Raw genomic sequence first — 23,742 nt, 5'->3', positions numbered from 1 at the left:
CCTTCTTTATGGGACTTCCCTCAGTGAATATTTGCACTTGCATTGAATGATGTCTGTCTTCCTCATGGACTTGTAAACTCCTTGAGAGGCAAAGACCAAACATCTTTAGACTTTGCAATTTATTCTCGGCATGGAGCTCAGCGTCTGGCATCTAGCATTCACTGAACCAATATTTGTTGAGAGGATGAAGTAATAAAGAGCGATCTCTTTAACATGCATGCTGTCTCAGTTTAAATGCTAACAATGCCAAGTGCTGAAGTAAATTTATTCCAGTGAGATGCAACAGCGGGGGCACCAAACAGGAAAAAAAACAAAACAAAACTTTAAGAATCAAGAAATGGAATGGCCAGGTGGAACCAAAGCTGGGTGGTCCACAGGGAGAGATGGGTTTAGAGAGGGGGTTAGGACACCAATCATACGGGGCCTTCCAGGCCCAGGTCAGAGCTCAGAGTTTACTCTGAGTGCAATGGGAGAGGCTGCAGGGATTCAACAGGGTAATGATGGAACGTATGCTAAGATCGTCCTTGGCTGCTGCGCCAGCAGTGGAGTGAAGGGAGGCAGGGGTGGGAGCTAGGAGAGAAGTCAGGCACTCTAAAGTAGGGAAGATTTTGACCTCTTGAGGTTCATGCTACAGATATGGAAAAAAGTGGATAAATTTGTGACATTTTCTTGAGGATCACTAGGATACGTTTGACCGATGAGAAGAGGAATTGAGCTATTTCCCTGGTTTCTGACCTGAGCAACTGAGTGGGTGGTGTTCCATTCACTGACACACAGAGTCTATGGATGGGATAGAAGGGGCATGAGTGGAGGCATGGAGAAAATAGCATCATGTGGAAGCATTTAAGTGAAACTTTAAAAGTAAACAAGATGGAAATTGGACATACCAAGCCAGAATAGCTTCATTAAGGACAAGATTTTAGAACAAGAGATATAACAAGGGTCAACAGAGACATTTCAGTGGTAAGTCAATTCATCAAGACGACCTGACTGTCCTTAATGGATCTGTACCTATTAACAAATCCTCTTATCACAGGGGGTGGTATGTGTTAGAACCCAAAGAGAAATGGACAAGCCCACAGCTATAGTCGAGAAACACAGTTTTTACAGGCAAATGGATGCTTCTTATAAATTATCTTTCCTAATCACACATGCTAATGAATTCACTCCAGTTTCTAATTTGTATTATAGAATATACATAATTCTTTTTTTCAACGTTTATTTATTTTTGGGACAGAGAGAGACAGAGCATGAACAGGGGAGGGGCAGAGAGAGAGGGAGACACAGAATCGGAAACAGGCTCCAGGCTCCGAGCCATCAGCCCAGAGCCTGACGCGGGGCTCGAACTCACGGACCGCGAGATCGTGACCTGGCTGAAGTCGGACGCTTAACCGACTGCGCCACCCAGGTGCCCCAGAATATACATAATTCTAACTGACTTCTTTAGAACTGCTAAAATTATAGAATCTTGGGGCGCCTGGGTGGCACAGTTGGTTAAGCGTCCGACTTCAGCCAGGTCACGATCTCGCGGTCTGGGAGTTCGAGCCCTCCATCAGGCTCTGAGCTGATGGCTCAGAGCCTGGAGCCAGTTTCCGATTCTGTGTCTCCCTCTCTCTCTGCCCCTCCCCTGTTCATGCTCTGTCTCTCTCTGTCCCAAAAATAAATAAACGTTGAAAAAAAATTTTTTAAAGAATCTTAATTCTTCCTTGCTTAAAATTTCTCTGATACCAGTGCCAGGGATTTCCAAATCTTCATGACTCAATAATCCAACATGAGTATTATTTAACAAAAATAAAATACTCAATGTCAGTATTTACTATTTACTGTGAATGCACATGTTCTGTCCATGAAAAACACAAGTTACTGCAGGCTTCTAAGTGTGATGTCAAGCCCACTAAAATCCTTAACTTTGGAATTTTTTTTTATTAAAAGATTGGAAAGACTTTCACATTTAAAATTCTCGCATTGAAAGTTTCCGTGTTAACACCTGTGGTAATAGCATCATTCACATGTACCATTTTTATAGAGCCTTAAAATTCTAGAACACTTCCAGAAACATTATCTCACTCAATTCTCACAACTCAGTAAAGTTGTTTCAGGAAACCAAGTGTATTTCAAGAGGCCAAAAAAGTAAGGGGCCTTAAGTCACAGCTACCTGGTCTTCGACTTCATGTCCCCTCTTTCCTTCCCACAGACTTAGTTTTTAGGGCAAATGTAACAAAATTGAAGATATTTGTGCACCCACATGATTCTTCTTGGCCTGCTAACCCTCCATACTTTTTAATTGTACTGTCAGATTTTCAATACACCCAAGTAGATCTTAATAAATTTTCCAAGTAAGAGACAAAACGTTTTGCTACTCCTAGACAAAATTGACTTTTACAAAAAATAAAACGTAAAAGGACAATTCACTAGACCTCAATCTTCTTGAAATCCTATTATAGAAGTGAACCTAAATAACATTACGTATGCAACAAGTCTTCTGGAAAAAATGTCTAGAGTATTTAAAACAATCGACGTTTCAGTGTTATTTAACAGCTAAGGTGTACCTAAATGTTTCATGAATATCATCTAGTTAATTCCAGACCTGTATGGAATTCTATGCTCTTTCCAGTCAATTCATACCAAGAATTATGAATTACTGTTATCCATATACTTTCAGGATGAGGGGATACTAATAACATAAGGAAAACGTGAATAAGGAGAAGTATCCGTTTTCTTATAAAGTAGAAATAAGATTGAATAAGAATATACGCTAAGTACAAATTGACATACGTTTTGAAAAAACAAAAAGATTTAAGTACTAAAAGCTTTTTGTCCCTGCGATTGCCCCAACAACTGAAATTCAACAAGACAATTGTGTTATCCTTGGATTCTGCCATAAACAATACCAAATATGATTAGGTATTGACTTAATAAAAGGTCATAGCAATTGAAGTTGGCTTGAAGTCTCTATTAACCACCAGTATCAACCAAATGGTTAGTTTCCTTCAAAACTTTGGAGAATAGAACTGTTCTTCTTAGGAACTGTCCTGGAATATCCTAGACGTATGTAATGCGACACCTGAAGTTTTCCCTTAGACTTTCACCATCCTTCAAGTCTACCCCTATTTCTACTCCTACCCAAGAATCAAAGCAGATACTGTAGGACAAATAGGACAGACCACCTAGAAACTTTTCCAAAGCGGTACTGATGTTCTTAACACTGCCTAGTTCCGTCAGACCGAAAACAGATTTTGGGTCCTAACTCTGAAGGCAACTTTTTTTTCCTCGAAGAGCCTTTGACAGGAGAGTAAAGTGGAAAACGTGACAAAATAAAAGGTAGTTTTGAAATTAACTGATATAGATTAGTCTCTATGGCCACTCTACCCACACTCTATGCCTCTGCGCATTTCTTGGGGGCGTGACCTTGAGCAAGTCGCTGAATTCCTTGATCGTCATTTTATCGGGAAATGAAACGGCAATACGTACTGCATATAAAGTCAGAACTTCAGCTGGAGTAGGTAGTGCAAAGTGAAGGTGTCCTGGTTACCTAGCAGTTTATCATTTCACAGATTCAATAGCTTAGGTCATCAGGTGCAAGAGTAAAATGTTATAGATGAAATGGCCCAAATCTGCTATTAAGAATCATTAAAATGTGAAGCAATTTAAAAGAGAAGTCGTATAGATCCCCCTGGAAAGAATCAAAGTTGGGAGTTTTAAAAGCAGTTGTCCTTGGAGGTAATTTGGTCACATCGCAAAATGAGATTGGCATTCAAACTGGAGTTATTATATTCTATGGGCACCAAGTGATGAACATAATGAATCACGTTCAAGATTTAAAGCATGACCTGAGATCTTGCATATATTCCTGTTTTGTTAACAATTCTGTAGAAAATTCTGCTTCAAGTTCCGTCAACTAAAGACAACATCGGCGATCATACCAGAGGTGGGTAAGAATGTATTTAGGAAGAATAATCACAACAATAGCAGCCAATAGCAGTATCAGTAATAGCTCACATGCGTGGCATGTTTCTGTGTCATACACTTGGTCTCATTTAATATTCACAGAACATATTATGGGTAGATATTCTGTCGTTCTCATTTCAAACATGAAACTATTCGGAAGTAAGGTAATTGACCCAATATCAAAACCCACGACAAAGCGGCAGATTTGAGATCATCAGGCTTAAATTATCAGTGACCTTCAAAAAGTTAATACGTGCCAGATTTTTAAAAACTTCTACTCTTGAAAAATATAATAATGTCCTCCTATGGTTGACTAGGGAAGATGAAGGAATATTTACGGTAGGAGAATTTACAAATGAGAAATTTAAGCCCTCCAAGAAAACAGTATTAAGATCAGGGATGAGTCAACCTACAAAAGCCCTGACAAACGTTCGCACAACCACGTAGTATAGTCATTTATTGAATGCTCAATGTGTACGCCCAGTACTAAGCGCTCTTCGTAAATCAGCACTTATGATTTTCACAACTAGTCCAGAAGAAGTCATGGCCAAAAGGTGGCATAGTCAGAGTTCGAACCACAGATGCTCATTTGGTTCCAAAGCCCATGTTCTCAGCCACCGTGCTATGATCAAGGGCCTTTACATACCTTCAATCTTGCCAGTTTCCATTTATCAGGTTTTGTTCACTAGGAGACTTTCGGGACATCCCTTCCCCACATTGTATATAAGACACTTGAAAATTTGTTACACACTGCAGGTGAATATGCCTTCCAAGAGGTCTGGTCCCGAATCTTCTACCTGAATATTCAGTGTCTTTCCTTTTATATCTAGGAGTACTGACTTACCTGGAATCTCAGGTATCTGAGATGCAGAATAACCTGTATGCCTGAGAAGCAAAACCTTTGGACAACTTGTAATCCTCAACATCTACCCACCCAAGACAAATTCATGTTATGGCCAAAGCACCATTTTCATCACGTAGCTTGTGTCCTCATGGTACCCACTAGAGTGTCCTTCTAAGAGACAGCCTGTCACCTTTGGCCATTTAATTCATCACCCTCCAGGACTGCCTGCAGTAACTAACCTCCACTCTGATTCAACTTTACCGTCTTTTTTCAATTCCACGTCTGTTTTGCTGATTAAGCCCAACTGGAGTGACTGGCAATTTCGTATATTGAAACAGAAGATTTTGATGTTGAGCACAAGATATACGGAAGTGAACTCACATGGATTTGAAGTACAGGTAAAGGAAGCTCACAGTTAGGGAAGGATTTGCATAAAGATAATCATAATAGGTACATTTTCATCATAACCCATTTCAAGGAGATAGCCTCTCCAATTTACAGTCATTTTACAGCAGTAAAAATAATGTAGATTATAGCAATTACAGGTTTCATAAAACTGTATTGCTGTTATATTTTACAAGAATGCTTGCGTTGAAACTCCCCTTGTACTAAATGCTAAGTCCCTATACTTTACCTAAGTAATAAAAATAACTTTAAGTACATCAGCATATGCTTAGCTAGTAATAAACATTTCAACCCATATACCCATGTTTTTTTGCGGTAGCCTATTTTTTTCCCATCCAACATGTGTCTGGTTATTTAACGTAACTCTCCCATTTCTAACAAGGCAGAAAGATTTCAGAGCAGCTCATGAGGTCAGATACTACCTGCCAAGAGCAAACATATTTTGAAACTCTTACCTGATCTCAGTGAGCTGAGCGTGATCTGTTCCACAACCCCATTGACGTGAGTTAACTGGATGTGTGCTGGCTGGTCCCTTCCAGAAAGTGTACCGGGAAGAGGGATGAGCAATGACCACTGAAGGTGCTCCAAAGCACCATTCACAAAGTCCTGAAACACAGGTGGCGACAGAAAACGAACACGTATCTGTTAAAGCGGCGTAGTTACTTTTTCAATATTACACATACTTGTCAAACCACACGAATACCAGCCTCGTCGTATCTTTTCGGCGTAATTCATTGGCAGGCTAACCTACTCATCAAGAATGTCGGCTCTGGGGGCGCCTGGGTGGCGCAGTCGGTTAAGCGTCCGACTTCAGCCAGGTCACGATCTCGCGGTCCGTGAGTTCGAGCCCCGCGTCGGGCTCTGGGCTGATGGCTCAGAGCCTGGAGCCTGTTTCCGATTCTGTGTCTCCCTCTCTCTCTGCCCCTCCCCCATTCATGCTCTCTCTCTCTCTGTCCCCAAAATAAATAAACGTTGAAAAAAAAAATTTAAAAAAAAAAAAAAAAAAAAGAATGTCGGCTCTGGGTCCAACGCCCAGACTTCATGTCACATTTCAGCCACCCACCTCCCTCTTGGACAAGCTGTGGACACCTTCTGCAGATGACTACGAAAGGAACAAATTAATAAGGGTGCTTTCAACAGTGGCTTAGTAACGAGTAGTTATTTCCCTTCCCTCATGTTTCTCCTTTTCTCAGCGAAAGAAAAAGACAACACTCGTTTATTGAGCATGTACTATAAAGCAGTGGGTGGTACTTTTTAGAAATTCTTATTTCATCTTCAGCTGACTTATTACTTCTCTTTTGCAAATAAGGAACCCAAGAGTCAGGCAACGGGTAATTTATCCAAATTACACAACAAGACAGCAGTACAACTGGGACTGGAGCCATGTCTGTCTGATTTTCCAAAGCCTTTGCTGCTTCTGAACTCCCATGCTGGAAGAGTGATTTGGAATATTTTGATGCTATCCATAGCCAAGAGCAAATATATCAAATTTAGCTGTTACTATTGGTTTCATGAAAAATACTAATTTTCGTAAACTTGCCTTAAGTTTATACTAAGTTTTACGAGATAGAGCGCAACTGAAATTAGCCAATGAAACTCAGCATGTGAAACACATTAGAACGTTCAAAGAAATTTTTCTACTTAATTATCATGAAGGAGTGATTCATACTAACATTTACTACCACGGAAAGATAATGGACAAAAGACAACTTTTTCAAATTACTTATCAAATTTACAGAACAATTAAGGCTATATACTAAGTCAATTTGATTTTTTTTTTCATTATAATAGTAGTATCTTTACTAGAAATCTGAATACAATAGAAAATGAAAACATTTAACCTATTTCCACCACCTCATTATAGCCCTTGCTAACAACATGGTATATTATTTTCCAGACTATTTTTCTAAGGTGAGCTTTTTTCCTACACATATAACAATACTGTATTGTTTACTTACTTAATATGAACAAGCAGTTCGTATTAACTCAATATGAACAAGCAGTTCAAGGTTTTAATAGTTTATAAATATTTTATTAAATAACGTATTATACACTTTACATAAAGTTTCACTTTTTTTATATTATGGAGCACAGATGCGTAATCCCTTATGACAATACCAGACTCCAACAATTCTCTTAAGGATTTTCTTAATTCTTATTTGGTAGGAAAATCACATCTGACCTGAACTGACATGAAGCCACTATTTACAATGCTCAATATGAATATTCTTATAATTTACAAAGAAAGTATTAATGGGTTTAACTATGGGCCCTTCCCCCAAACACCCTGGGGGGGGGGCATTATATCATATGGCCTCTATATATTTCATATTACTTTTCTAAAATCTAACAAAGTCTGATTTCTGAAAACTTTAGAATTTTTGATGAGCAGGTGCAGACCTAAAATAGTAACAAGGTCTCACGTGGGGCTTAGCATTTGCCAGGCATATTGTTTTAATTGCTTTACGTATAAAAATCCTCCTAATACCCTGACAAGTAGGTACTGTAATTAACCTCATCTTACAGATGGGCACACTGAGTCACAAGGAGCCTCAGTGACTTGCTTGATTTTACATCAATAGGAATGACAGAACCACAGCCTTAATCCGTATAGTCTAACTCCAGCATCCAAATTCTAAACCAACGTTCCTAACCACTGGCTTCGCTTGCAGAGGTAAAATCACTAGATCGACCAGCATGTGGCAAGATTTCAATGTATATTCACAGGCCGTCTTCTTAGAACGTGGTATTTGTGCTTGTCGTGACCCAGAACGACAAGCAGTTTGATTTCATTGCTGTCACTGGATCTAACTTTTACATTTTTGGTATTTGGCAGGCAAAGAAAATGAACTTCCTGGTTGGCTTTGATTTTAACTTGCTTTTTTGTGATGGTAAAGATAAAAATGTTTGCCCATATTTGTTATCCCGTTTGGTTTTCCTCCTTTCAATTATGATGGCACACCCGTTGCCTAGAGTTACAACTGTCTACTGGTCTATTTCAATTCCTTGGGCGCACCTGATGGCCTCCTCCAAGATTGTCACTATGTTGTCTGCTGGCGCTATTTCACACCTGCGGGAGAGACTTTGTAGCTCCGAGGCATGTGCATCTGGAAAAACCCAATCAACCCAGAGGGGCCTGACTTCCCACCCTACCTGCTCCCCACCCCTCTCTTTCATCCCTCCTTTCTTCCCCAATCTCCTCCATTCACATGACAACTGCTGGGATGAATGACTTGGAATGCCTTGCCATGTGTTCCCAGGAGGACTCTTCTTTGGCTGCAGCTTCTCCTGAGTCAGAAACATCCCACATCTGTAACACTGCTTGGTGCCTTTCAACAACTCCAGTCTGAAGTTCACGCCTTCCAGCTCTCTACTGTTTTGCCCATTTTTATCACCTACCACCATCATCAGCATTCTTTATTGTTTGCTTAGGGAATAAATTTTGATTGTTCCATGAAGAACTCATCCAATATTCCCATCTTCTGGTGTTAGCTCATCACCTCTGCCAACGTTTGGCTTTAGAGAGAAGGAGAAGGCAAAGCAATGTCTCCTGTAAATCCTTTTCAAAAACCTATCAAATTTCTAGCAACATAAGCTGGAGAAGAGACTAACGCAACTTTTTTTCAGCCAGTCCTACATGCGTGTGTGTGTGTGTGTGTGTGTGTGCGTGCCCGCACGCGCGCACGCGCGGGCATATGCACGAGCGAGACATTATTCTAGCGGTGTGTAAAAGTACCGTTTGTTTTATGTCATCATTAATATTTGGGATTTTCAGTCTTTTTCATTTAGTTATTTTAGTGGGCATATCGTGGCATTACACTGTGGTTTCAATTTGCCTTTCCCCCATGAAAAGTGAAGGTTTTAAAAATGTTTGACTCTGTGGATATTACCTACTGTGAAGTTTCAGTTCAAAGTTTCAATTCAATACGTTGTCCACTTTGTTATTTTAGTTGTGGACTTTCTTTATATATTCTGGTTAAGAATCTACTGTGTGTGTGTGTGTGTGTGTGTGTGTGTACATATACACACATACACATATGTATATGTGTGTATGTATATGCACATATGTGTGTATGTATGTGTATATATATGGTATAACCTTGGATTGTAACTTCTCCTGAAAGTGTTCCATGAGACGAGGAAACATTTCTTATAAATTTTAGGTTGATAATGAGGTCTTGCAATACAAGTAGTACATGATGCTAAATGTCACATGATCACAACTGAGCCAATGGTTCTTGAAATTTGATTTGATATATGAGTGTTTTGGATTACAAACCTGTTTCTGGAGTGAATTATGCTCACAAACCAAGGTTTTACTCTAATTAGCATCATTCATAATATTTACTGTCAGTATTTTCTTAGGCTGTGGTGCATTTCACTCTCAATGAATTTTGGTTGAGTAAGAATCTTTTAGTTTTCCATTGATAATTTGTCTTTTAAAGGTTCATGTTTTTCTTAGCTCTTATTTTGGGAAGATTTGCCCAGTCCAAGGTCATGGAAATATTCTGTTTTCTTATAGTGTTTTATTATTTATCTTTTACATATAGATTTACGCTCCATCTGAAATTGGCCTTTGTGTATGATTTAAGGTAGGAGGTGAAGAATCATTTTTCCCCCTATGTATACACCACTGACCCATACCATGTTTTCCCTAATAAACTGCAATTTCATTTTTGTCATAAATATTGAGTCCATGTTTGTGTCACATTTTTCTAGATCCAAACAATGATCCATTTGTCCACCTTTGTGACGATACCACCCTGTTGTAGTCACTCGAACATTATAGTCTTGATATCTGGTTATTTGCATCTTCTGATTTTTTTTTTAGATCACATTGGTTATTGTTATCTCTTTTCCACAAAAAATTTAGAACCAGTTGGTTATTTTCCAAAAAAGAAGTCTTTCATGATATAACGTTATCACATTTTTTTTTCTTATAGTGAAGTATGTTCATTAGGAGCAATGAAAAAATTTTAACAAATTGAATTTCTATCTCAAAAGTCAATGGACAATAGATATGGGAAGAACTAAGAGCAGAAGCCGAAAGTGATCAGAGAATCTGAAAACAGTAGCCTAATGAAGGAATTAAGACTTTTTTAAGCTGTAACAAAATATACATGGCTATTTTGACCAGAAAAACAAAGAGGAAAGGCAAAACTATGCAAATTAAGAAGTGGTGAGGAATTAACTTTTAAAAAAGGTAAAAGAAAATCATAAGGGTCTATTCTATAAACATCTAAGCTTATAAAAGACATCTTTGCTTTCAGTTTTAAAATCTAGATAAAGTGCACAACTTTCCAGGGAAACACATACTACCAAAATTGACCCCAGAGAGGCAAAGTTTCAAGAGATCGTTTTCCATCGAAGAAACGGAGAAAGTTATTAATGATCAGTCTCATAAAAACAACGGAGCCGGACAGTGTCACAGGTGAATTCCAAAAAATATTCAAAGACCAAATAGTCCCAACGCTCTATAAATTGTTCCAATTGTTCCAACACACTATAAATTGGAAGTGAAAGAACACTTCTGTTTAAGTCAGTAAAATGTTGGTACCTCAACTAAGAACTGTGTTCAAAAAAAGACATTTTAAGAAATTCATAGGCTAATATTGTCTATGAATGTCAGCACAAAGGTACTAAATACAACTTTACCGAACAGAAAATAACAGCACATTAAGAGACTAATGCATACAACCAAGTGTGTTTTATTCCAGAAATGCAAGGTTGGTTCCTATTAGGAAATCTACTAACATGCTATGCCATAGTTATGTCCATACATGCTTTCATGAAATTTCAACATTCCCTCATTATAATAACTACTCAAGAAAATAGAGGGCACGGAGATGAACAACGTTTATACTCCTCAGTTCTAAAACCAGTATCTTACTCAATGGGAAGACTTTAGAAGCATTTCTATTCAGACGCGAAATAGGGGGAAGATGCACATTCTCTCCCTTATTATTCACTATTGTCCTGAAAGTATTAGCAAAAGGAATGAGACAAAAAAAAAAATCAATCAATTAAAGGTAGGAGATCGGAGAAGGAAGGGTGAAACTTTCTACTTATGAATGATTTGACACTTGGAAAATGCTATAGAATCAGGAATAGTACATCAAATAAGTTAGTGTTACAAATAACAGAATTATGACATTAATACACGGAAATATTCTTCATGGTTATCGCATTATAAATTAATATAGCCACACTGAAAGGGAGAGGAATGAAAACTCATCTAAGTGACTTTTGAAACAGTGTTTTGCTTGCTTACTTTAAGGCTACACACATATTGTACTGTAGCTAAAGATTTATTTTTCACAGTGCTATCAAATTGTGTTTTAAAGTACTTCATGTGTGTTTATAATAATTAAACCTATTGATGATAATGAGAATGAGGTTTCTCGTTGTTAAACATCACTAGTGACGGAGGCAAGTTGGAAGTTTGCCAGAATGAACCCTGTTATGTTGGACTAGAGTCAGATATATCAATGAAATCACAATGACGTATGTGCATATACACACTGCTAGATATAAGATAGATGTGAGTACATGCTTGTTTGTATATACACACGCATAAGTCCTATCTCCGTCAGGTGAGAGAGGACCTAGAAACAACGGCAAAGATCTAGGTCTTAGGTGTGCTCACTGATCTTGGCTTCCAAGTACCCTTCTTCAATAAAATGAACCAACAATCCTTGGAGAAACTGTCGATTTCAGGAATGAGGCAGAGAGGAGATGAAGGGAATGGGGCAAGAAAAGCCAGCAAGATCTTGTCATGACAGTAGGGAAGCCAATGCTCCAAATTTGGTGGCAAGCCCAAGGACTAGAGGAGCCAGCTTTCTGAAAGAGCTCCCAGTGGCCACAACTAGAATAAAGTGAATAACAATGAATTGTATCTCTTGGAATAAATAAATATCCTTGAGTCTATACTACAAATAAGCAATTGCATGAATAAAGAGGAGATAGCTTATTCTTGAAGTAGAATTCAAACCAATATACAAGGAATGATGCAAATATAGTATTATTTTGGGGGGGCACCTGGATGGCTCATTCAGTTAGGCATCTGACTCTTGATCTCCACTCAGGTCATGATCTCACCATTCATGGGATCGAGTCTCACATTGGGCTCCTTGCTGACAGCACAAAGCTTGCTTGGGATTCTCTCTCCCTCTTACCCTGCTTGTCTGTGCACGCGCTCTCTCTCTCTCTCTCTCTCTCTCTCTCTCTCTAAATAAATAGACATTTAAAAAAAAGATTCGGTGTCTCACAAACATCAGAGTAATAATTACTACAGAAGCAAGCACCACTGATAAGAGGCTGCTGTTACCAGGGAGGAGTATATGGGAACACAGGATATTTGAATAGTCTAAAACTGTTTCCCCATAAGATACTTATTAAGTACAAATTTATATATATTATATATATTTATATACAAAAATTATCTATCTATCTATATATATAAATAATACACACACACACATAATTTGTAGTGGGGAAAATTGACAGATTCCACCTCAATCAAGCAATCAAATTCACTATCACCAGGAGTGAAACATGTCAACATTACATAACTCCTGACATGAGGCACTGAGATCGCTTTATCACTTCTGAGGTGTTCTTGCCAAAATGAAGAACCTGAACTTAATCACGAGGAAATGTCAGACATACACAAATTGAGGGCAATTCCCCAAATTGAGCAGCCAGCACTCTTCAAAAACATCAAGGTCATGAAGATAACATGAAGTTTAAGTTCCCCGCATCAAGGGAGGATAAAGAGAGTTGACAGCTAAATGCAATGCATGATCTTGGAATGGATCCTGAAGTACAAAAAGGACATTTGTGGCACAATCAGCAACATTTAAAGAAGGCTTATGAATTGTATCAATATTAATTGCATCATTTCATAATTACACCAGTTATTACATAAGATGTTGCTATTTAGTGAAGCTGGGTGATGGGCTTTTGGAACCCTTAGTAATACTTTGCCAAATGTTTTGAAATTCAACTTGCTTCAAAATAAAAGTTTAAAAACATTTTACAACACTTGTGGAGAAGACTAGCACAGCTCAAAAATAGATGAAAGGAACAAATACAGAAATCAATTGAGTTGAAACCAGGTATATAATGGAAAAACCCAAAAGCTGTTTCTAGAAACTCTTAAGACGTTAAGAAGACAAAAGTGAAATTTAGCAGTATCACATGAAAATAAGGACATCTTGGGGTGCCTGGGTGGCTCAGTCAGTTAAGCATCTGACTGACTCAGATCATGATCTCACGGTTTTTGGGTTCGAGTCCCATGTAGGGCTCTGTGCTGACAGCTCAGAGCCTGGATCCTGCTTCAGATTCTGCATCTCCTTCTATCTCTGCTCCTCCCCCACTCAGGCTCTGTCTCTCTCAAAAATAAACATTAAAAAAGATTTAAAAAAAAATAAGGATATCTCTGCAGTAAATGTCAGAAAAAAACTTTATGCCAATAACTTACAATATAGGACAGAGTCAAGAAACGCAGCCACACATATATAGCTACCTAACTGATGACCAAGATGCCATTGCAATGAATGGGGAAAACAATGAATTGCATCTTTTCAGTAAATGGTGCTTGATAAATTGCAAATGCATGTGCAACAAGAAATGAGCCTTGACCACTTCCCTCACACTTTGCCCAAAACATAAAAATAATGCCAGATGGATTGTACGCTAATATGAAAGGTAAAGTGAGATTGCTTCTAGAAAAATGGCTCCAATTACAAAAACCTGGTGTTAGCAGATAGAAGTGAAATTTACACGTGACTGGTCCCGTGTAAATTGGTGCAATTACTTTAAAAGATTGTATAGCTGAAGTTGAACAAATAAATGCAGAGCCTTTGATCAGCAATGGCCCCTAGGTGTATCCTAGGGAATGACCATGTTCGTGCACCAAAAGATGTGAACCAGATTCTTCATAGCTTTTTTACTCATGAAAACCACAAACCGCCAACAAGGAAAATGCTCATCAATAATAGAACTCATTAATAAATTATGCTGTATTTGTTCAACAGCTCTCCAGCCACCAAGGATATTAAAATATTGTTGCCTGCAACCCCATCAATCCTACAGAGATAACATGGGAGAAATGGAAACAAAAATCAAGCACAGGGTATTGCATTTATATAAAATTGAAAAAGATTATTACCATGAATTTATAGTGGAAAAATGCATCATAGCGATTAATACCTCTGGAGGTATTAATTAGCAAGTATGACAAGGGAGTACTTTGGACTGGTGCTAATCTTCTGTGCATTTATGCTAGCGGGCTCACGCAAGTATAACCCAGCACATCTCATGTTCAGAGTGCACACTTAAGATTCATGTGATTTACTTTGTGTAGGTTATGATTCAGTCAAATTTTTTTCCGGAATGTATCCTTTTGTTTTTTTCATTGTTCAAACACGCCATAATCTCAGAGCTTTCCGAAGGATGCACTTAAACCCAAGTGTTAATTTCTGAGAATATATTCTTCCCTAAAATACCAGAAGAAAGGAAAATCATTTTTTTTTATCTTTCAATCCCTTTGGAGAGAATGGATTCTTTAGTTATCTGTTTACTGCTTTGTAGAGCAAGAAGAGGTAAGATCCTGGCTTTTACTATAAATGCTGATTGTCCCATCTGTCACAGTGTTTATTTCTTCTCAAAAAATGCAAGGAGCTATCGGTTATTGGTCAATATTGCCGAGTTACCACTCTGAGCTATCTTAGAAAAATATTTTTACTTTATGTGTACCAAACTGACGGTTTTACAAACATTTTAATGAGGAATTATGTTGTTTTAAACAACAGACGTCAAGCTATATTAAGGTGCTAACACAAAATAGGGTATTTCAATTTCCCTCAACATTAAACTACAATCACATTTTCCTCCAACGATAGGATTTCCAGTTTTCCGTATCTATCAACTCCAATCCATCAACTAACAATAGTGAGTTTGAAATCTCAACTGCAGTCATCCATGATTTTCTCTGAAAGTCCCATTAAAAAATAATGAACGTACAGTCTCTTAAGGATATGATATTCTGTCATGTAAAGCAGAATTGTAACTAAATCATAATCACATGAGATAGGAGTACTAGTCATACAAGTACTCATTTAGACCAATAGAATGTGAGATGTTCACGATCTCTATCAGCCTCTATACCACCCACAGGGTCTATAGTAAGTGTCGTGAATATGGCCGGTTCACAACATACTGTTTTTCTAAATTCTGTAAGGAAACACCCTTATGGCAAAAAGAAGTTCAATTATGATCAACATCTTCTGTTAAGGTAAGGCTGGGAAATACATCTACATTCAATTTTAAAAAGCACAATAAATTAAATCTGGCAACTGGGAGATGTTCCAATTATCTAGAAAATGTCCTTGTTCATCACCTTTCTGTTCAACACCATTTCCAAGTAAATGAGATATTACTGTGCATACATACACTGTCATTTACAGACCCAGGGAAAAAATGAGGAACTACAATAGGACCATTTATAATCATATTTCCTCTAGAACCTTCGAGTTTCATGACAAACAAGTATTTTTGTCCATTATACTGGAGAGGTCCTCTTTTGACGTTTTACTCTGTTCATACAATATTTTTAGTACCTCTGAATTTAACTCTTCCCACTGCGATTACTAACGTTTCAATTTGTGGGTTTCATCTAATTACTGGAGCCTTATTAGAACCCAAATAGAGGCTTATTATCTTATTGATCAATGCTCTCCAGGAGACTTAGACATGAATATAGGCTATGCTGTAGAAGTAACGACCACTGAACTCACAGCCTTAACACACACTTAAGTGAGCCCACTCAAATAGGAGCCATTTCTTTAGGAGTTTAACACAAGATGGACAAGTTAACCAAAGTAACCTGCACCACAGCACAGGTTACACTGGCTCCCGGCTCCACTAAAATCCTGCCCTAGCAGACGCTCCCAAGTTCTGCCTTTAGGATTCTGACAGTGATGTTAACACCACGCAAAGAAATATTGAAGAATTACATAATCTATTCTTCAACCAGTGGTTAGTTTGTTTGCTGTAGATTTAAACGCTGCCACAGGCTTCTAGTGGTTGGCAACTCACACTGTGGAAAATGTCACTGGGCTTCGCTACCCTACTAGCTGTGCTCCACAGAGCAGAAAATTAAGCTTGACATACTTGGGGGAGGAGTTTTCTGGTTTGTAAGAATTTATAAAAATAGCCATACTTATTTATACCACGGTCACATTTGTAAGTTCTTAGTAGCTCTGAGATCAATTTAATTTTATTGCACATGCTAAAATCTTAGGTCATTCTCACTCAAAATCTAGCTAATTGTCTCTTAGAAACAGAAGTCTATTTACCCAACTTTAAGAGATACAGATACATACAGCACTATAAATTATTTTAAGATCTGTACCATGTGGAAACAAACTGAAGGGAAAAAATCTGTAACTGAAATCATGCATTTTCACTTCAGTTTATTCTGATTCTTTTAAAATGAAGACAAATTTGAAGAGTTAATCACTTATCAAAATATGAGTTTCATTATGAAGAACCTAGATTTCATGTACAATTACAACCTATTACCCTAGGTTCAAATTTTACGTTATATATTTCCTTTGAACTATGCTAAGGTTTACAACTAATGATCCTTTAGTTTGTTTCAGCATATTTGAAATATTCAAATGTGATTTTTTTCTATTGTTCAGTATTAATGGAAGAGTCATACATCACAAATCGCTGCACTTAATTAAAAAATCTGAAATAAAACTATGAGATCCTGAAATGTGCCACATGGTAAGATCCGTCAAGAAAAATATTCTAGAAAAGCTTGATCAACTTTTTTAATAATGCCAAACCCTGTATTTAATCACTCAGAGGCATGTGCCAACGTCAGCAGAATGAAGACACATACCTCCTCGTCTCTCGCCAGATTTCTTTCTTACCTGACTTTGGCTGTTCTCTCATGCAACCTAAAAGGTGAAGCTTATGCTTCTAGACTCGGCAATATGACAGGCCCATTTTATTATGCATGCCAGATGTCACGGCCTGCAGAGTAAAATGCTCCCAAATCTCTCCACTTCCTCAGCACCTTACCCATCACGTTTGTGCAAAGTTAGCCTCTCACCAATACCTCTTTCCATCACCATAGCTTGGAAAGCTATCCCTTCTGCCTTTTCACGTCCTACTGATCAAGCCAACGCCATTGACTTAGTACCTGCTAAGTCAAAGTCACTGCTCTAATGGCTGTGAGAAACACACATGTACACAGACCACAAGGTAGCTTCCACAGGCAGATAAAGGTTCTGTGATTCTGGTTTTATGAAGTAGCCCCTGATGCCTGAAAAGTCTCCTAGCAGCTCAACAATCACATCCACTTACCTACACATGATGCCTTTTCCTTAAGGTTTGCATTTGAATTAAGAGGAACCAGTATTTCCTTTCCCCAACAATCACCACCCAGAATTCTCTACATAGTCTTGCCTTTGCCCTTAAAACACACTCATGACCAGTATTTTCTGGAAATGTCTAAGCCTATGTTCTTGTTTGACTTCACGTTTCCTTATCAATAATCCTTTGTATATGACTCTCAATTACTTTTGTATAGATGGTTGTACATTCATAGACAAGAGGGGTCGCTTGTGACTTTTTTAGTCCTCAGCACAATTAAACCCTTATGTCCTCTGTGATTATGACGATTGTCAACCTGAAATTATAGATGCTCCTTTACTCATCCCTGTTAAGTCTTTTGGAACTGTATCATCAACACGCTATACATCAAGTACAAGATTAATAAATGCAGCAAAGCAAGCATTTGAGCAACAATTCTAGCTCTCAGAAAATCATGTTTTAAATGATCTTTCATAAATCAGGAGTTCATAACATTTAAAATACAAATCACACACACACCAAAGCCTTCTGGGTTTCAACTCTTTGCTCTCTGCCTTCTGAACACTTGGCCGCTCGTCTCCTGTTTTGTTTTGCTTTGTTTTGTCTTCTGTCTCTGGGTCCCAGGAGACCCGTTGGCTCAATAAAGGCTTCCCCCTGAGCATGGGGCAGCAAGTCACAATGCCTCCTTGATCAACCTTCCTGAGCTGACATGTTTCCAATGACCTTAAGTGGCTACATCTGTTCAGTCAAGTTATTACAAGCAGCATCAAGAGGGAGCCCCACACCCAGCAAAACAACCACAGCACAGACTCCTTTGGGTTCCCAAGGGGCTGCCATCCCCTGCAAGTGGCACTTTTCAGGTTTCCCCTTTCTCCATGACAAGGTAATTCCTTCTTCATTATGAAAGGCTATCTACAGCTTTTTGGATTTTTTTTTTCCCATGAACCAATTTGGCTTAGAGAAAACTGTTTTCAGTCTAAGAATGAAAACATTCTATATCCTAGAATGTGGAAATCTTCAAACTTCATATTTCAAATGTATATTCAAGTGTTTTATTTATTAATACAGCTTATGCATTTAAATCTATTTTTTCCCTGCTATGCCTTTCAAGCGTTCTTTTGGTCGTGTAGTTTAATGTGAGGCTCACCAGTGTTTAATGAACTTATCTCAAGTGATAGGTACCTTGAAGTTACATATTCTCATGTCTGTGATCAACAGATCTATAGATTTAAAATATCCATGAACTCAAATTCATCATTCCTACGTTGCCACTAAGTACTATACATTTTCCATTTCATCTGGGCAATCTTAGTGCCCAGATATGCACTACTCCATTGCATTCAGCTTTCATGCTGTGAAATGGAAGGAAACATTCACTGATCATCCCTCCCACTGTTGACAGGTTTAGGGGGTCTGTACTGAGCTCACGGCCCCTCATGCCACAGAGCAAGATGATCTCCAAACCTCATCTACTAAGCACAGCCTTCTTTTAAACCGACATTACGTCTGTATGGATACGTGACACAGCAGCTGCTCAAAGTTTTACAGTATCGGCTGGGACTCAATAGTCAAGTTCTCTAAGAAGAGGCTGGAGGTACAGGTAGGCTCCCAATGTTTCTGCAATTACCCTTCCGAAAAAGCAATCTCTCCCTATGCACACATCAGAATGGCTAAGAAGATTGACAACACAAAATGCTGGCCAGGGTGTGGAGAACTTGGGTCGTTCATACATCACTGGTGGGAGCATGAAATTACAGAACCACTCTGGAAAACGATCTGGCAGGATCTTATAAAACTCAACGTGGGTGGGGTACCTGGGTGGCTCAGTCAGTTAAGCATCTGACTCTTGGTTTGGGGTCAGGTCACAATCTCTCAGTTTATCAGTTCGAGCCCTGCATCTGGGCTCCGTGCTGACAGTGCAGAACCTGCTTGGGATTCTCTCTCCTTCTCTCTCTCTGCCCCTCCCCTGCTTGTGCTCTCTCTCCCCCTCTCTCAAAATCAAAAGAAAAAAAAAAACAAAACAAAAACTCAACGTGCGTGTTCGGTGTTGAGGAGGGGATTCTTTGTGAGGAGCACTGGGTGTTTATGTAAGTGATGAATCACTATATTCTACTCCTGAAACTAGCATTACACTGTATGTTACCTAGCAATTAAATAAAAACGTGCCACAACGCACACATAACTACACATATACCCACACACACTCGACATGCACTTACCATACAATCCAGCATTTGCACCCTTGGGCATTTGTCCCAGAGAAATGAAAAGTTAGTTCACCTAAAAACCTGTATACAATGGTTCACAGTTACTTTGTTTGTGACAGCTCAGAACAGCCAACAGCCTAAATGTCCCTCAATGGGTATAAAAGACCATGGAACGCCATGCAGCAATAAAAAGGAACTAACTCTTGTTAGGCAAAATAGCTTGGATGATTCTCAAGAGAATTATGCTGAGTACAAAAAGTCAGTCCCCAGGACACCAGAGTGGCGCAGTTACGTGTCTTTTTTTTTCCTTAAGTGTCTGATTTTTTATTTTTATTTTATTTTTAAGTTTATTTTTTTGGGAGAGAGATTGGCAGGGAGGGGCAGAGAGAAAGAGAGACAGACAGACAGAGTCCCAAGCACTCTGTACTGACAGCGAGGCTGTCGCGGGGCTCCAACTCACAAACCGTGTGACCATGACCCGGGCCGCAATCAAGAGTTGGACGCTTAACCGACTGAGCCCCCCAGGTGCCCCGAGTGTCCGACTCTTAACTTCAGCTCAGGTCACGATCTCCCCACGCTTCCTTGCTCATGCTCTCTTTCTCTCTTAAAATAAATAAACATTTGAAAAAAGTCCATCCCCAAAGGTTATATACTCGATGATTCTATTTATGTAACATTCTTGAAAAAACGCAATTATAGAGGTGGAGAACAGATTAGCTGTTGCCAAGGGGTCAGGAATGCAAGGCATGTGGCTTCAAAGTGGTGTAGCACGAGGGAACCACGTTATCATGGTCATTTCTGGATCTTTATTGTTCTAATGGTTATAGAAATGTACACATCTGATAAAACCATGTAGAATACACACACACACACACACACACACACACACACACGTACCGTGTGATTTCACATGATGGAATCTTCACCCCTGATATATGACCGTCCATTTCTTGGTTTGAATATGGTACTATAGTGCCGTAAGTTGTTTTGGAGGGAAACTGAGTTAAGGATACATCTCCACTTGTACAAGACTTCCCTGTACATTTTGTTTGCAATTCCCTGTGCATCTACCTTTTCAAAACAGAAGAGTTCAATAAGTAATCTTCTCTTGGGTCCCCCCCCACCCAGTCTTCTAGCTACTGCTGCTCTCTGTCTCCCCTTCTGTCCCCTTTATAGCAATCTTCTCAAAAGCAGTCTACGTTTGCTGTCTAGTACCTCTCCCATGCCGCTACTTTAAATCTCTTCCAGTCATAGCTCTGACCCTTCCACCAGCTCTACTGAAACAACCCTTGTCAAAATCATCAGCAACATCAATCTTTCTCAGTCCAGAAGTCAGTTACTCATCTTCACCACGTATCTAACACTCCTGACCTTATGACTACATTTGACAGCAGTCATCACATGCATCCCTGATACTCTTTCTTTACTTCATGGACCCTCCTGGTTTCCCTTTTCTCTTAGGCGTGGCTCACTCTCAGTCTCATTTGGAGATTCCTCTGTATTTCCTAGGGATTTTTCTCAGTTGACCCATTTCCTCGGTAAACGCACCCAGTCTCCTAGGTGTGACTTTTATATCCATCGACAACTCCAAAATTTATATCCCTCGTACAGTTCTCTTCCCTGAACTTCAGATTTGTATGCGGCAGTCACGGCCAGTCTCTGTATGGATAATTCGTGGGCATCTTCAACTTCATGCACCCCAAACTAACGCCTGTTAATCCACCAAATCCCCCCACTTCAGATTTTTTCCTCTATCAAAACAGGTAACTCTGCATCTCTTGTAACACAAACTAAAAATATTGATACTATTATTTTCTCCTTTGTCCCAGATCATGTCCAATCACAACTACTGTTGCCTCTACTTTTCACAATATACCCTGAATCTAAGCACTTCCCATAACCTTCACTGTTATCCTATTTGTGTCTGCTATTATATTTGGCCTGCATTCTTCCAATAGTGTTCTAACTCAGTATTCAGCCTTGCTCTCTAGAGTAGATGCTCAGCGCAGTAACCCAACTAATGCTCTTCAATTATCGTTTGTCCAAGACATCCCTCTACTGACCCCAAAGACCCTATACTTTCTGGACCTTGTACTTTACTATTAGCCCCTTTGTTTACTCTGTTCTCGTCCACTGGCCTCCTTGCTTTTTCTAGAACCTACCAGGTACAAGCTGCAGAACCTGTGTATTTGCTGTCCCACCAGCATGGGTAGCCACAAGGGTAACTTTCTCTTCGCAGTTCAGGTACTCCTAGGTCACCCTCTACGACAGTTTCTTATCACTCCATGCCTTACTGTTCTCCCCAGCAATCACCACCTCATAGGTCACAACGACAGACCCTTCATTTCTTTATCACCTGTGGATTCCCGTTTGCAAACGAACTTCACAGAGTTTGAGTTTTTGTCCATTTTTATACTTCTGTATTGCCGGTGTTTAAATCACACCTGGAACACGTAAGGTTCTCAACTGTGGTATGAATGATTGTTTTTCTTCAATTGTTTATCCGATCATCTTCTGCTTCCAAATAGTCAGACACTTGGAATATTTGGAGTAGGATGCACTCTAAGATTCCTGTAAGACCTAAGGAACCACAGAGAACCCCATCTGCTCTTTACTGACACGCTGGCAAGCGCAGCAGATATCACCTCATTTCTGCAAGGTCTGGCAGTCGGATGGCCAAGTACTTGACAGTCACAGACCTCTCCACTCAGTAACAGACAGAGGCCCCTTGGAGGGCAAGGCCTCTCTGCTTCCTTGGCCCTGGAGATTCCACGGCCCAAGAACACCAAGAAACGTAGCTGGTAGGAAGCATTTACATATACTTCTAGCTTCCTCTTATCCCAGATCATCTGAAACATGTGTACAGTCACTGAAATAAATTCACAACGCATCAACAGCATGCTCGGAGTGGCAAAGGCATCATCGAGCTGAAACAGTTAATAACTGTGCAATATTAAGAATGGGAAAAAATGAACAAACAGAGGCTTAGAGAAGATCATCAAGCATACTATCATATGTGCAAATGAGGGTCCCAAAAAGAAATGACACAAAAGGATTAACAATTTTTAAGAAATGGCTGAATACTTCCCAAATTTGCTGACAAACATTAATCCACAGGAAGCCCAAAGAATCCCCCCAAACAAAAAGAGAACAACATGCAGGAACATCCCAGTCAAATTGCTGAAATCCCGAAACAAGAAATAAATAAGTAAATAATAAAAAGCTTGAAGGACACAAGAGGAAAAATGACTTCTCATATGCAGGGAGGTCAGCAGGCAGTAAGAGGACATATTCAAGTGTTGAGTGTTTAAGAACAATACCTGTCAACTGAGAATCCTGTATCCTGCAAAACTTTCCTTTTAAATAAAGAGGAATAAAAGATACTCACGGATAAGCAAGGCTGAGGTAATCCCCCACTAACATACCTGCTCTACAGGAAGTCCTTCAGCTGAAAGGAAGTCATGCTCAGTTGTAACTTAAATCCACAGGAAGAAGTAAAGCACCAAAACAGATAAACACATAGGGTAATTATAAGAGATTGTGAACATGTATTTCCATCTCTTAGCTGATTTAAGGTTCACTGCATGAAGTATTATAAAACTATTGTTGGACTTTAAGATGTAAAAATATGGCAGTTATAACACAAGCAGATGGAAGGAAATGTAGCCATATTGCAACTGCGTTTCCAAGTTATACTGGCATTTTATTGATACTAACCTCAAGCAATGCGTATTGTAATTCCTAGAGCAACCACTAGAGACCACACACACACACACACACACACACACACACACACACACAAATACCATATTCATTCCTTTGTCGGTTTCTTTACATTAGTAACTATCTACTTAATTCCTAACAAGGCAGCCTAAGAGGAAGAGACAAAAAAGACCGAGAGAGAAAAATAGCAAAATGGTAGATATGAATCCAACCATATTAGTCATT

General features: G+C 39.0%; 1 protein-coding gene across 4 annotated transcripts in view; it reads right to left on the bottom strand.

Moving 5' to 3' along the window:
* The window catches only part of DLGAP1 (DLG associated protein 1), a 900,656-nt gene that overhangs the window by 772,565 nt on the left and 104,349 nt on the right, over window positions 1-23,742 (bottom strand). For all 4 annotated transcript variants that reach the window (XM_043558382.1, XM_043558383.1, XM_043558380.1 and 1 more), the window contains exon 2: window positions 5,653-5,803. The gene's annotated coding sequence lies outside the window, so the exon portion shown is untranslated. The remainder of the gene's footprint in view (window positions 1-5,652; window positions 5,804-23,742) is intronic.

This window comes from Prionailurus bengalensis, chromosome D3, assembly GCF_016509475.1.
Source record: "Prionailurus bengalensis isolate Pbe53 chromosome D3, Fcat_Pben_1.1_paternal_pri, whole genome shotgun sequence".
Lineage (NCBI taxonomy): Eukaryota > Metazoa > Chordata > Mammalia > Carnivora > Felidae > Prionailurus > Prionailurus bengalensis.
Note: the sequence above shows the minus strand (reverse complement) of the source record. Positions and strands in the feature narration are given on the sequence as shown.